The sequence below is a fragment of the Rana temporaria genome, chromosome 2 (assembly GCF_905171775.1).
Source record: "Rana temporaria chromosome 2, aRanTem1.1, whole genome shotgun sequence".
NCBI classification, from domain to species: Eukaryota; Metazoa; Chordata; class Amphibia; order Anura; family Ranidae; genus Rana; species Rana temporaria.
In genome coordinates, this window is record NC_053490.1 from 320398426 (window position 1) to 320413560 (window position 15135).

Consider the following 15135-nt stretch of genomic DNA (forward strand, 5'->3'; position numbering starts at 1 on the left):
CTGAATGGCTATAAACAGCTCCATTAGGTCTGAGACAGAAGTTGCCCTCAGAAGAAGGTCGTTCAAGAAGCCCACGAGGCAAAACCTCACTGTCCCAACAAAGTTAGGATAATTGCGAGCTCCTAGGCGAAAACCCTCAGTGCTAACGCCAGATCAAGAGGGAGGGCCACAGACTGACAGAAGCTCTATCCCATCACGGAGCACAGAAAATTCTGTGACATATGCAAAACGGGACATGCATGTATGCGTCCCTGCGGGACTTACAAGTCCCACACTGTTCTCAGGCAGACCGACAAGCCGGGCGAGGAATAAACGAGAAAAGAACTCTGTTCTATGGATAGGCGTAAACCCTATCTAGGACTCTGAAGAGACCACCTCGCAGACCCATCAGTCAGAGAGCAGGGAGATTCACTGAATTGTGAACCTGTAAGCCGCCCCCCCCCCCACCTAGAGCAGGGAGGGAAGACGACTGCATAGGGCGTTTATGCACCCAGGGACAATTTAGTCCCCCAACTGAGCCCTTGTCGGCCCCCGTAATAATACATACACAAAGTTTGTATGTATATTATGGAAGTGTATGCACACATGTCTTTGGAGGGTGGGAGGAAACCGGAGTACCCGGAGGAAACCCATGCAGACACAGAGAGCGACAAAGTAAGCTCCAGCTAGATTGGTGTCAGTGTCCGGAATTCGGACCAATGACTCTTGCTGACAAGTAATGGAATTAACCACTACACCACCGCGTACCATCTCTGAAACAGAAGCCCTGGACAACAAGGGCGCAGCATTCAAAGAAGCATCACAGACCTATATGAGGCCCTGGACCAACGGGTCCGCTAGCCTAATATTCTTGGTACAGAGACGGTGCTCCTCCACTGTTTGGTGCAAAATGCTCACTCAGAAATCGACTGAGACTCCAGAGTAGTAGCCACAATAGGCCGCAAGACGGAACCCAGCATGGTAAACATGACAAGGGCCAGTACCTCGGATCTTCTAACAGCCAGATCCATACAAGCGGGGACTCCCGTAATAGGGAGAGTGGTCAGCTATATATGACACCCGGAGGATCCCCTGAAAGGGCTCTCCTCAAAAGGGCACTGAACCGCCAGGCGGTGAGGGACTACCTCAGCGGCTTTTCTCATTCCGCATCTTAGAAATTATCAAAGAAGGGCAAGAAGGAGAGAACCTACACAGAGCAGTCTGATTTGTGAGATCCAAAAAAAGATCGAGCCCTCAACGGAAACACACAGCAGTGAGAAGCGCACCCATAAATGTCTTATCCTGCTTTTTTTTTTTTTTTTTTACTACCCAGGTACCTGGTCCATGGCTCCATAGCAGAAAAAACAAAAGTACCCCCCTGAGGGTGGGATTTTAAAAGGTGACACACAAAAAAAAAAAAAGTCATATAGACCATAGAAAAAAAAATAAAAAACACATATGGTCACAAATTCAATAATACGGAGCATTCCCCAGGGGATAACGGAGTGAGGGGGCACTCTTTTAACCCCCGACCGTCCGCATTCCGCCCCCAGCCTGGCCCAAAAGTGTCCAGGGCTAACAAAGAAGTCTCTGTGGAGATCCCAGGTGCTAACACCTGCCGCTGAGCATGTTGGGGAAGGACCAGATACTGACTCCAAATATAAAAGACATTTACATGTGTATGTAATACCTGTCTTAACATAAAAACTGATGCTCCCAGGGCCCTATACAGGGCATCTTACCCACTTGCTGCGCTGACCCGGGGAGTTAAAAAACGTATCCCAATATAAGTCTGTTAGCATAGCCAGGGGACTCACCTCAGGAGGAGACTGCCCAGCGCTGCCGACCGCTCTCATCACACAGCGTGTGGAGAGGAAAGAAACCATGAAGGAACTGCGGCATCTGCAGGGACCTGTGTGTGCCGTAGATACAGCACTAGGAGTCAGAACTGCACAAAGATGGCCGCCCGCTGCACATGGCGCGGCGACGACAAAATGGCCGCCAATGGGAGTTTTCAATGTAATTGAAAACCTCCCAAAAAAATGGCGCCAGCATCGGCCAAACGCGGCAAAATGCCACATTTTAAACAGGGAAAGCCTCCTAGAGCCTTTACAGTGAAAACCCCCACAGGAAAAACCCAGTATCAGACAGTAAAAGGTGCCAGATAACACAGCCCTCTCAGGAAAGCCCCCCCCCGGACAGCGTGCCTTAGCAATGCAGCAAGGGAAAGGAGCAGGGAAGGGAGGAGTGCTCCTCCACTGTCAGAGCACCTCCGAACCCCAGGAATGCCCAGCCGTACCAACCCACCGAAGTAGGAGGGACTGTACTTACCCGTCCGAGTGAGGACTCGCTGACGCATTCCTGACAGACCTACAACCGCAATGGAGGTAGCTGTCGGCCCGGTCCTCTGTGAGTGAGGCAACACCACAGCCCAGTCATATGTGGACCTCGGAGCAAAGCTCACGGCCACCTCAGGAGTCATGAGGTATGGCGTGGCAGACCAAGCCTCTTTGCATAGGTGTATCCACGCTTGCTGGTCGGACTGAGTAGACTACAAGGATCTATAATATCCAGCCTGTCACTCAGCCTACAGTTGAAAGAAGATTCTTCAAGAAAAAGTGAAAATAAAATAAAATAAGATAGAATAAAATAAAATTTCTCCTCAGGGCGCTGAGCCCAAAGGGAGCCATACGTCCTCCTTTGCTAGGCAGAACGAAACTGAGGCTGCATGCTGCAGTGAGGAGGGTTATGTCTGGAGGGACCGCCCCCTGGGCGGGGCTGTTCAACTCAGTTAATTTAACATGTATTTAACCATTTAACATGTTTCTGCCTAGTCCTCTCCTGTAAACAGGGAACATAACCCACTTGTCAAGACTTAAGGAGCTGTGTCTGTCCATGGACGATAAGAGAAAGGTATATCAATTGTATTTTATTTTTTTAGTCATGCTATGTGAGTAAGAACATGTACCAAATAAAGTGGATGTTTTTTCCAATTTGGCTGCAAAAGTGGAAAGAAAACACTTTAATCTGGTGCAAAGTGTATATAAATATATATATACCGTATTTATCGGCGTATAACACACACTTTTCCCCCCTGAAAATAGGGGGAAAATCACGGGTGCGTGTTATACACCGATAGTGCACTTCGGACTCGGAGGGGAACGAGTGCCGCCGGAATTCACTGAGCCACCATCTTCCGTTTACTCGGCTCTGACGTCACACACACAGTCCTGCCTCCACCACCGGCATTGGACCAGTGTTCTGTCAATCACAGGAGCTGGTCCAATGCTGATGGCTGAGGCGGGACTGTGTATGTGACTGCAGATGCCGAGTGAACAGGAGATGACGGCTGTATGAGGAGATGGTGAATCTGCAAATGGGCATCAGGCTTCAGAGGGACACACAGGCTGATGGCGGAGGCAGGACTGTGTATGTGACTGCCGACTCCGAGTGAACAGGAGATGACGGCTGTATGAGGAGATGGTGAGTCTGCAAATGGGCATCAGGCTGTAGAGGGACACACAGGCTGCAGATGGACACTGACCATTACTTTGCTTCAAAGTCGTTTATTTTATTTATTTTTTAAGTTTTTTTTTCTGAAACTTCTCTCTTAAATTGGGGTGCGTGTTATACACCGGCACGTGTTATACACCGGTATGTATATATATATATATATATATATATATATATATATATATATATATATATATATATATATACACACACACACACAGTAATGTGTAAGTTTTAGGTAGGTGTGAAGAAATGTATAGGAAATAGTGCAGCGCAATATAAATACAATTAAACTAAAGTGCAAAACACAGTTGTTATACCAATAACAAATTAATCATGAATGGTGCATAAATAATGCAAAAAATAAAAAGTCCAAAAAGTGAAAAATTCCAAAGGAATAGGGTGACAGCCACTCCAAATCTTCACTGGTGACTAACTTTAAATAAGTGATCCCTCCACCGTTAAGAATGGCTACTGTCACCTTAAGGTATGGACCCCTGTTTTACCAGGCAGTCATACCAGCAGAAATCGATAAACAGATTGGTGCAATATGTGGATAGCAAACTTCTTAGGCTGGGCAGCATTGAGATCGAGGATAAGAGGAAAAAAACAGAATGAAGTGCTCTCTGCTTTAAAACGGCTTAGGTTTATTAAAAAGGCATTAACAGGCTACTCACATTAGCCCGAAAAGGCAAAACGGCAGAAAGGAATTTCACACAACATGTGTCTTCTCAGAGATGGCAGCAAGCGACTTCAGGCTCCTTCACCCGTACGCATTACGTTGTAGCAACTTCCTCGGCAGGGCCGAGTCTAAGAAGTTTGCTATCCACATATTGCACCAATCTGTCTATCGATTTCTGCTGGTATGACTGCCTGGTAAAATAGGGGATAGTTTTATGGCATTTTTAGAATAAGTTTTTTTTATTAGTAATGGTGGTGATCTTCATTGTGACTGCAACATGGTGGACACATAAGACACGTTTGCCGCTATTTTGGGACCATTGTCATTCATACAGCGATCAGTGCTATAAAATTGCACTGATTACTATGTAAATAACACTGGCAGTGAAGGGGTTAAATGTGTCTTAGGGAGTGATTCTAACTGTGGGGGAGCGCTACCAGTGACACGACATTGATCACTGCTCTCGATGACAGGGAGCAGTAGATCACTGTCCTGCCATCTCCCTGTTCTGCCTCTCTGTGAGCCGAGCCATTGTGCTGACGTATATCGTGCGCTGGTCGGCATGTGGTTAAGAAGCAAACTGTGGATGGGTGGCGATTGCCAGCATGGCAATTATGAACTCTCCCTACTGACTAACATTGAGGATTGCATTTATTTTTATATATACATTTACACCTACACACATTTTACACCATATTACAATTGTACAGATATTGTGAACTGGTTACATTATTTTTTTAGGTAGAATTTGCACATGATTTTCCAATGAATGTTTTTCTTTGATTGGATTTGCTTTTCTGTTGAACTGTTAACAACATTAGTTGGCTCTAAGGCCCCTTTCACATTGGGCGTGTCAGCTTTACCGTTCATTCATTTCAATGGGCAGGAGCGGTATACACACCGCACCTTCACCGCTCCAAAGATGCTGCTAGCAGGACTTTTTTTTAGTGTCCTGCCAGCACACCGCTCTAGTATGAAAGCCCTCAGGCTTTCACACTGGAGTGTGAGGAGCAGCTCTTTTAGGGTGCTTTGCAGGCGCTATTTTTAGCGTTAAAGCGCCTCAGTGTGAAAGGAGTCTTAAAGGATCAGTAAAGGATTTTTTTTTTTTTAGCTAAATAGCTTCCTTTACCTTGCTGCAGTACTGGTTTCATGTCTTTATTGTTCGTTTTTGCTTTGAAGTGGCTGTAATTCTGCTCTGATCTCCACACTTCCAGGTTGTCTTTTTCCTTATAACCATCATACTGGGAGCTTTTCACTGTAGGTCTAAGCTGTCATTACTGTGTGTCTAAAAACTTAACAGAACCAATCAGATTCATTTTAAAAACAAAACACTGCCCTGGATTTGTTTGTTTTTGTTCTGTGTGTCTCTCTAGTTCACAGTTAAAAGTGAAACTAAACTGCAGGCACATTATATGATTGATTTGTTATCTATTTGTAATCATTTTTAAAAGGAATCAGTTAACTTTTATGTCTCTATACCCTGTAAACAGTAATTTCAGCAAACATTTTTTTCCTTTAGTGACCCTTTAAGTAGTTTTACGATATTATCACTTATTATGTTATATGTTCATGTGTATACTCTTGATACATGTGTGTGGAAATATTTGCACAACCTTAGATGTTAATTCAAAGGTGTGTTGTGAGTGGATACTATCTAGATGGTAGATTTTCTTTTTTCCCCAGGGAGTGCTGAACTATTTCTAATTTTGAGAATCTTGATAGAGCCTTTTGGAATACAAATCTGCTGCCACTAAGAAGGGAACTGCATTCAGGCTAAGCTACATTGGTGATTTAAATTCCTTGATACTGTGAGATTTACCACTTTCCGGCAGTCACCCAATTAGGCTAAAGCTACACTTTTTGTGACTCAAGCCTGCTACTAAAATCACTGTGCAAATGAAAGATAAACAGGTGGGAGTAAGCTACAAAGGTGTATCATGCAGTAGTAAACGATCTTGCATTATTGCACGATGCTTTGTTTTTGTATGACTGATCGCTACAAGATGCTACTAGTGTACTTTCCGCCATATATGCCATTTGATCCATCGGTTTACCAATCATTTTCTACACCTAGGCAATAAAATCAGTTGTAAACTGCCCGTTTTCAACATAATTCATTCAAAATAACTCTGCAAGGCAATGGCATAATGTGCAAGTATGCATTTCATACTAGCACATTATGAAATTCTCACCTTGGAACAAAGCCCTCCAGTGCTGTAAAGTCACCGCTGAGAGGGTCGACATGTTCCCGTCTGTCTTCTGGGTGCACGAGCCCCGGCTATGCGATTGGCTGGAGCCACGACTAATTCACTCCCGCACATGCGCGGGAGCCACGGTTTCCAGCACAGGCTCTGAAGGTCCGGCACTGTAAGCCGGACCTTCAGCACGCGTTCACAGAAGTCATTGGTTGCATGCACTGTGAATATCTCTTAAACAGTGGAAATTTGGGAGATATTCACAGTACCTACAGGTAAGCCTCATTATAAAAGCGGTAGTACAGAGTTTACTACCACTTTAAATCACTAGTACAAGTGAGCTACTGACAATTTCCTGTTTAGCTCTAAGCTTTTTGCTGTCTGCCAGTAAATGGTTAAAGACCAACTCTGGTCAACTACCCCCTCACTAATTCTCATCATAGGCATAAGATTTAATATTTTTTGCTCCTGAAAGTTCCAGGCATCTCTGCAACCAGTTCCTCAAGCCCCTCTCTAAAGAATCTCATGCTTACCTCCTCACATACAATGCAGGACTGCATTGCACCTGACAATGAGGGATTGCACACAGCCCAAACTTAGAGAGACAAGTGTGTTGGAGCTAGGAAAGAAGTCCACCACCCCCGAACACTGCAAGTGTTTTTGTTTGTTCTGTCCAAGCTTTGGGATTTAAACCTCTAAGCCGAAAAATAATATCACCCAGGCAGCTCATAATATGGCAAATATAAAGAGTTAGGGTATGTTAGGTCTAAAGGCAGCATGAAAACGTAAGCGTGGTATCCCTACCCGATAAGTAAAGAAAACATCCACACTTCCAACAGTGCCAGTTGCAGCAGAGCTTTTCACAAGATAATGAGCTTCTTCCGCCAAGTGCAATGTAAAATTGATGTGATATTCCATCTTCATGTACTTGTACACTGAGTGCATTTGGCATTAAAAGAGAATCTGCTACCACCACCCAAAGGTCACAGAATGAATTGTTAATTTATACAAAGAAAAACAGACGCACACAAGTTGTTTTTGAACAGAGTATATTGTGTGAATACATAACAGTACCAGGAACATCAGCTTCCAATTATCGAGTTACAAGTACAAGAATATAGTTATCTGCTGTTAACCCCATCACTGTTAAAAATGGCATGCACTGATTGATGACCTGTGCTGCAAGCGTACAGAGCAATGGCAGATTAATATTAACATCTACTGTAGCTCTTAATAAACATGGGAATGTAAAAGTTTCCATGGGGATCTCAGCCTTTGTCAGATATTCCACAGCAAAGATTTTGGATCATCAAGAAATAGAGAATACTTACAACATGGCTCTAAAGAAAACAAACCTGTAACATAGTTTACCGATCATGAAAGGTCATTTAACAGTAAAACAAAAGTCCTAACCATTTATTTTCTATCCTGAAATTGCTAAAATATCCTATACAACCTCAATTCTATGTGCCTAATGTCAGTAATTTTGGGAATACCTTCCCTTTTCCTGTTTGTATGTCATTAGGTCTTCCCAACCAAGTCCACTTATGTTTTAAAGTTCCAGGAAGGTCCATATTGTGTGATGTGATGCCATGCCATGTGCCACTTTCCTGCTGTAATGTCCCCCCCCCCCTTCCCCCCAATAGCCCTGTACTCCTAGCTTCTTCCCTCAGTCTCTTTGGTTAGTTGCACTGAATGCACATGAAGGCGAATGTACACAAAATTCTGTTGTTCTGTATCATGTGTTTTGGATACTAATAGCAGTGTAGTGTGTAGTTTCCCAACTATCTAAAATTGAAAAAGGTAATTGCATTTTTTAGCTACAGCACATATAGGCAACCAAAGGCCATAGTATCCTTGCAACCAAGTAGGCTTCAATCCTTCATGACAGTACTCCTTTTTGAAATGCCAACAATGAACAATATTAACTGTACCTATGGTACATAGAGCCACCATTGCAGGTACTGAAGGCAGCAGCACTAATATGCAGGCTTCAAATGGGCCCTACACGCAACTTTAGATGTCAACCACAGCCCATAAGCCCTGAGCTGTTATCTTATTAGGGCCTTTGAAACATGCAGGCTTCTGTATGTGTACAACACAATAAAGTGTGCAAACAAGCGCAAGCTATTTTGCTGAAACACCATTTAGTTACATAAAATGAGACAATTGTAATGGGAATACCAGCTGCCACTTCAAAACAAGCTACTGGAAGGCTTTAAGTCAGCCATAGACAGAGGAGATCGCTCGATTCCCCCATCAACACAGTGTTGATGGAGGAATCACTCCTGCTGAGCCATTGTGTTCTTCCAGCAAGGTTAGCCCGAAGAACACAATGGCTCCTGCTTGACTTGGGTGCCCCCATAGCAAGCTGCTTGCTGTGGGGGCACTCAACGGGAGGGAGGAGAAATTAAAAAGGCCTATGCCTGGCTTTAGTAAGCACTACAAAACGGGCACCGATGCAACAGCGCAGGCGCACTGAGCGTGCCGCCACTAGTGAAGGCAATCATGCCGTCACTGCCGGCTCCCGTGCCTATGCGTGGGAGTGATGTCATCGCTGCTCCGGCCAGTGACAGCGCCAGAGCAGCGATACTCGGAAGTCACTCCGGGAGAGATAGTGGAGTTGGAGGCGAATGAGCACTGCTGTGGGGACTTCGATCTCAGGTAAGTGCTACATAATGACCTAGTATGCTATGGATACTAGCTCATTATGCCTTTGTCTTGCAGGCTCTTTTTTTTCTAGAAGAGGTTTTACTTCCTCTTTAAAGCTTGCCTTGCTCTTTCACATACCAAAGCCTGTATATACAAGGACTAAAAAATGTCTTCAAGGAAAATGCTACGATTATGCCCTTATTTAACTTTATAGCTGAGATGAGCAAAATACGTTCTTTGCTACCAAGATTTTTTTTTTAATCCAAAATGAACTGACAGTATACGTACATAATTGAGCATGCAAAAACCTTTGCAGAATCTTTCAAAGGCTGAGTATCCCACTTTTCTGAAAACATAATGGCATTATAAAAGACTACACAAAGCATGTGAAATGAAGTGTACAGATATAATAAAAAGACAATTTCTGTTACATGGAGTGTACAAAGACAAGTTACCCATTTCTGTATCACCCACAAGCTGCAGTGCTGTCATCTTTTACAATATACTATTTTTTTTGGTACAAATTACAATCACAGATATTGAAACAATTTTGCAAGTGTAGCACATTTTACATTTTCATCTCTTAAGCGGTTCTTCTGTTTTTACGGCGATTGCCTAGAACGCGTTTCATTTTTGAAGGTCATAGCTTACATTTTCAGAGATCAAGCAACCCACTGGGCTAGTTATAAAACCGTTCCACTTCTGCCAGAAGCCATATAAATTCATTGTAGCAGCATGTGACACCCTAGCTGCCGCATCCAAAACAGGTGTAATATAAAAGGCAGCAGGGCAAGTGACTACACACTTATCTTAGCTATTCATCATCATTCCTAATATTCTGCAGAGACCGTAAAACCTTTTTTGTCCTTTGCCATCTCTAAACAATTTATGTGCTTTCATTTCATGGAAGATTAACCATTAAAGAGCCATTTCAAAGACTAGCGCCGAGGCAATAACATCAAAATAGCTTCATATCTAAAAAGAGTTGACCCACACACTTATCTGCATTGAGGATGTTAATAAAAAATAACATTTCAAACATCGTAGAGTAAGATAACAGACTGATTAACATAGAATAATATAACATTTGGCATAAAATAACAAAGGAAAAATAAAAAACAGAACCGATTTACAATGATCTGACAAACAGGTATGTGCAATGTGTACAAAAATATTTTATCATTGCAGGTATATTTACATATATAACAAGACGCTATCATCTTTGGCTGCCATATTTGGCAAACATGGATCAGATTTATAGTGCATAAAAAACATTTGCTATGAAAGTTTACAGACATTGTAGTGTATTATATGAAGAATGAAAGAAATAAAGTTTTGCATGCCATTGAGTCTAGAATAAACATTTATAGAAAGTTATGAAGAATGGCGGCTATTGCTTCTAATTTACAATATTGTTTATCTGATGACCATTTTCAACACTAGGGCTCATACTTTCTAAAAAAAAATTATGAGAAGCCAATGGAATATCAATTTACCAGACTAATAACCTCACCCAGGCATTGACAGTTTGTAATATCACAAATATCCACTGATGGCATTCAAGATGGCGGCTGTTAAGTGACTATAAAGGAAACAGAATCACTTGAAACTGGTTCAGATTCCAAAATGACTTCTATAATATGTATATGACATGGCATTACCACATTGCTTTGCTTAAAAATAAGGACTAGACTCACAATCACATCTAGGGAGTGTAAAGCCTCGTACACACGATTTTCCGACAGGAATTGTGTGATGGCAGGCTGTTGTCGGAAAACCCAACCGTTTGTATACAATTGTCGGATTTTCCACAAACAAATGTGGGATAGCATGCATTAAAATTTTCCACACAACATTAGCAGAATTTGCCCAAAGAGTGACGCTAAAGAGCTGAAAAAAACAAGTAATTTTGTGTTTGTTGGCCATGAATTCTTTGTCGTTTGTATGCAATACAAGTTCACGGCCAACCCCCTTCGGACAAAAGTCATACTCTTTGTCGGATGGAAATCTGATCAAGTGTACAAGGTTTAAGGCTGGCCAGACACTGTTCAAATCTTGTCCGGTTCAGCAGCAATCGGCCGAGATTTGAACTGTTAATGGGCAGTTGAATGAACCAAGTTGATCGATCAACTTGGGTACAAATAGCCTGCTGGATTCTCCTGCGATTATCTCTAGCACCTGCTAAAGCTGCTAGCAATAAATCACGTCTTCTCCTGGCAGGGACGGCTTTCCCCAATGGGGAAAAGGCAATTGCAGACACCCCTGTCAACACTGTGTTGATTGGGGAATTGCGCAAATTTCTTTTTATTTGGGTTAACAATATGTGTTGGCTTACACAGCCCTTCAAATTGGTCTATCATGGGCTCATGTCTTTATGTTTTCAAAGATACACTGTAATGCAATTATTAGAAGGGTAGGTTTAAGAGCACTGCGTTCTACATAAAATGTAAACATAAAAAAAAAATGGAAAATTTAGCACATTGGGTGCTGGAGATCCCTAGGCAAGCACACAACGGGTACCTGGGAAGTGTTCCTAAAGGTGACCATACACCAATAGAACGGCAAACGTTCATACAGAACACATTTTGGATGAAAATTTTTGTTCAAATAACAAAGCCAAATGTTTTGAATTCTGGTTTCAATTATGGAATGCTTTTTGGAATAAGTATGCTTTTTCCCCAATCAAAAATCACATTCACAAAATTCTCTTGAGAAAAATATATATTGAATAAATGTTGTGAAAAATGTTTTTTTCCCCCAACAAAACTCTACTGGTGTATGGCCAACTCTGGGGCCAGGGGCCACTTTACGAGGAAAGCCTGGATAAAGTACTTTTTTTTTAGCTTGAAACATGCTAGTGGTAAATATAAAACTATTCACACTAAAACAATAAAAATAGCATAGTCCTGACCATAATCCAAGTGAGAAAAAAAAAAAAAAAAAAAAAAAAAAAGTATGTACATTTTATTAAATGGATCTTGAATCACAAAGCAGCATCCTGACATTTTTCAAAATGAGCAATAGATATACTAAACTCACAAACCCAGAGATCAACAGAATCAATGAATCCCTAAGAAAATGCAGCTGTGAGGTAAGCAGATAGCAATGTTTAGTTGTCCCAGGAGCCTCCAGTCCCTGCCCCTCAGCTTTAGTATAATACAGGACTGGAAGGCAACTAAAACATGGCTCGAATTTCTGCCAAATTCTGCTGAAAAGGCCAAAATTCGAGCAGTGGTAACACCACCCTTTCCTTTTCAAAACTTGGTTGAAAATTAAAGGAGCTGGGTGATAAAATATCAGCCAAATAGCAACAGCGTCTTATCAGATGCAGTCACTATTCAGGTATTCAGAAAGTCACTGGTGCAGTGGCTGTCTGAATACAATAGAAGGCAAGGGAGATTCCTCCATCCATGCAGTTGGGAGTGTGGATGGGGGGAATCAAACGATTTCTCAAAATCTAAAAGGTGTACGGTTAGCTTAACTGACCAAGAAGCAAAGATTCCATCAACTGAACTGCCTGAGGCAAGATTCCGCACCTTAAGCCTACTACACATGGGCCGAATGTCAGGTGGCACATTCAGTCCACGTGTACTACAGCCAGTCCAACAGAAGCTTGATCAGGCATGACTGAAAAAAGGTATGCTGATCAACTCTGGATTAGCGCTCTCAGCCAATGACTGAGAGCACTGACCGGAGTGTTGTAGCAGGGGTTGTCCCCCTGTCAGAACACAATAGTATAGAAGAGATGGCTGTACTAACATTTCATGGTTAGTCCTCCAGAGCAGTCGGTTTTTTTTTCAGGGCTGAAGGGAAAAATAAAATAAAAAAACACTAGTGTGTACTAGGCTTTATAGTAGGAAACACCCAACCAAAACAATAACAAAAATATGCATTAATAGAAACCCTGTGCAAACCAGCAATATTGTTTGGCACGAAATGGCCGCTACTATACTGAAAAATATATTTCAAACAGATAAAAAAAAAAAAAATGCAACAGAAAAAATAAAAAAATAAAAGATAATGAATTATTTGGGGGCATTTGTTTTTCCCAAACCAAGGTGCAGAACGTGCCATGATAGAACAGGTAACCTCAAACTGGTCATGCACATTACAGTCTGTACAATCGCTTTTTAATTAACTAAAACAGTTTAAAACGAGGACCTACCTAATCAATACAATCAGGCCAGTCTTGTACTACATTATTGATCGATATAAAAGAGATTGTAAAGTATATGTTCAGCTTTAGGATTCCTGGAAACAATGACCTCACACTTGATTGTCTGTAACTACTCTTGTAAAGACAGTATTGGAGCTCTGAATCTTAATACAAAGAATGATTTCTATAACATGTTTTATAGAACGTGAAGTTTACCTTCAACTATCATATAATGGATTTTAGTAACATAGTCAAACTACAGAGAGAAGTGTCATTTCTGTTTAATAAAGTGCACTGGAAAAATGAAGAGGTTGCGGGACAGATTACAATAAACCAATCTTGGAATCCAGGTCATTAGTATAAGTACCAAATACCAAAAATATGAGTTATGAAAGGTCAATTCTTAGGCTTCATTTCCATGGACGTTTTTACAGCCATTTTTTTAGCCTTTTTACAGCTTAAAAACGCCTGTCCATGTTTTTTTTGAGCTGGAGCTCAAAAACGCTGCGGTAGCGTTTGAGCGGTTTTTAACGCTCAAAAATGTTTTTACAGCTCTAATGCTGGAGCTTCAGAACGCACTGGTCCTGGTTTTTTTTTGCAGCTTAAAAACGGCTCAGCCATCTACAGCTCAAAAACGTCATGGTGGGCATGAGGCCATAGACTAACATGGAGAGCCGTTTTTAAGCTGCAAAAAACACTCAGAAAAGTGGCTGTAAAAACGTCCATGGAAATTAAGCCTAATGGTTAATAACCTAAGTTACAATGTTGAAATGGGCAAGCATATCATGAGCTCAAGTGGCATATGCTGCACATTATATCCATTTCTGAAAAAAAATCTGAGCCAATGTTGACAAGCAAAAAAATTCTCATGAAAAAAATAAAAAATAAAACCATGCAAATATGTATATATTTGTTTATAAAATCAACCCCGCCTTGCTGAAATCCAGGCAAATATTTTTAACATGTAATCCAGTTATGGATTTTTTTTTTTTACAAATTAGCAGATAGTAATTTTGTCTAAATCGGTTTTGATATCGGACTTCTACAATGCACTAAAACGCTAAATTGGAGAGCACAGCTCTTTCCACCAATCAGGATGTACTGCTTTACACAGTATTGTCACTTTAACTCTGCATACGTGCTTACTGGAAGGGGGAAGGAGAGGGATAACCATATGAATTAGGTGCTGCTTCTTCACAATCCCATTGACAGGTTGAGGGAGAAGAATGGACTAAGAAGCAGAACTTCAGAAACGGTTTTAATCTTTGGTCACCAAACGAAGGCCATAGACATGATTTTAAGGGGGAGGAATAGCGTTTACCTCTGTAGACAGAGAACGCATGACAGATATACAAGTCTATATAACTATGTATAGATTAAACTGTGAAATAATGTTGCCTGGAGATCCACTTAAATTTAGCTCTTGAAATGCTGTAATGGAAGGCAATACACTTAGTTATGAAGAATATAACCATTTGTTAATGCAGTAATCCGAACTCAAATTAAAATAGACTAGGGATTGTTTTGTTTGTTTTTAATCCTTGGTGCAACAAGCAGCTGCATAAAATACTGTAACTTAAGTGCCGGTTCACACTAGCGCGACTTGGGATCCGACTTGTTTCGCCCCAAGTGACGCGACATGAGAAATTTCATGTTAGTCAATGAGAGCCGTCTTAATGTACACTACTGAAGTCGCTCCGACTTCAGAAAAGGTTCCTGCACTGCTTCAAGGCAACTTGTACCCATAGATTTCAATGGAAGTCGCCTCCAAAGTCAGATCACTGTCTTAACTGAAGCAACTTTACAGGAAAAGAAAATAGTTTACTCAGGCAAACCCCTCCCTCCCACAAAGCTGATTATTCTGTGATTGGTCACAAAGTCGCCGGTCCTGGAGGCAACTTTGTCGCGTTGTAAGTTGCTCCAAGTCGTGCTGAAGTCGCCTTGCAAAGTCGCTCTGT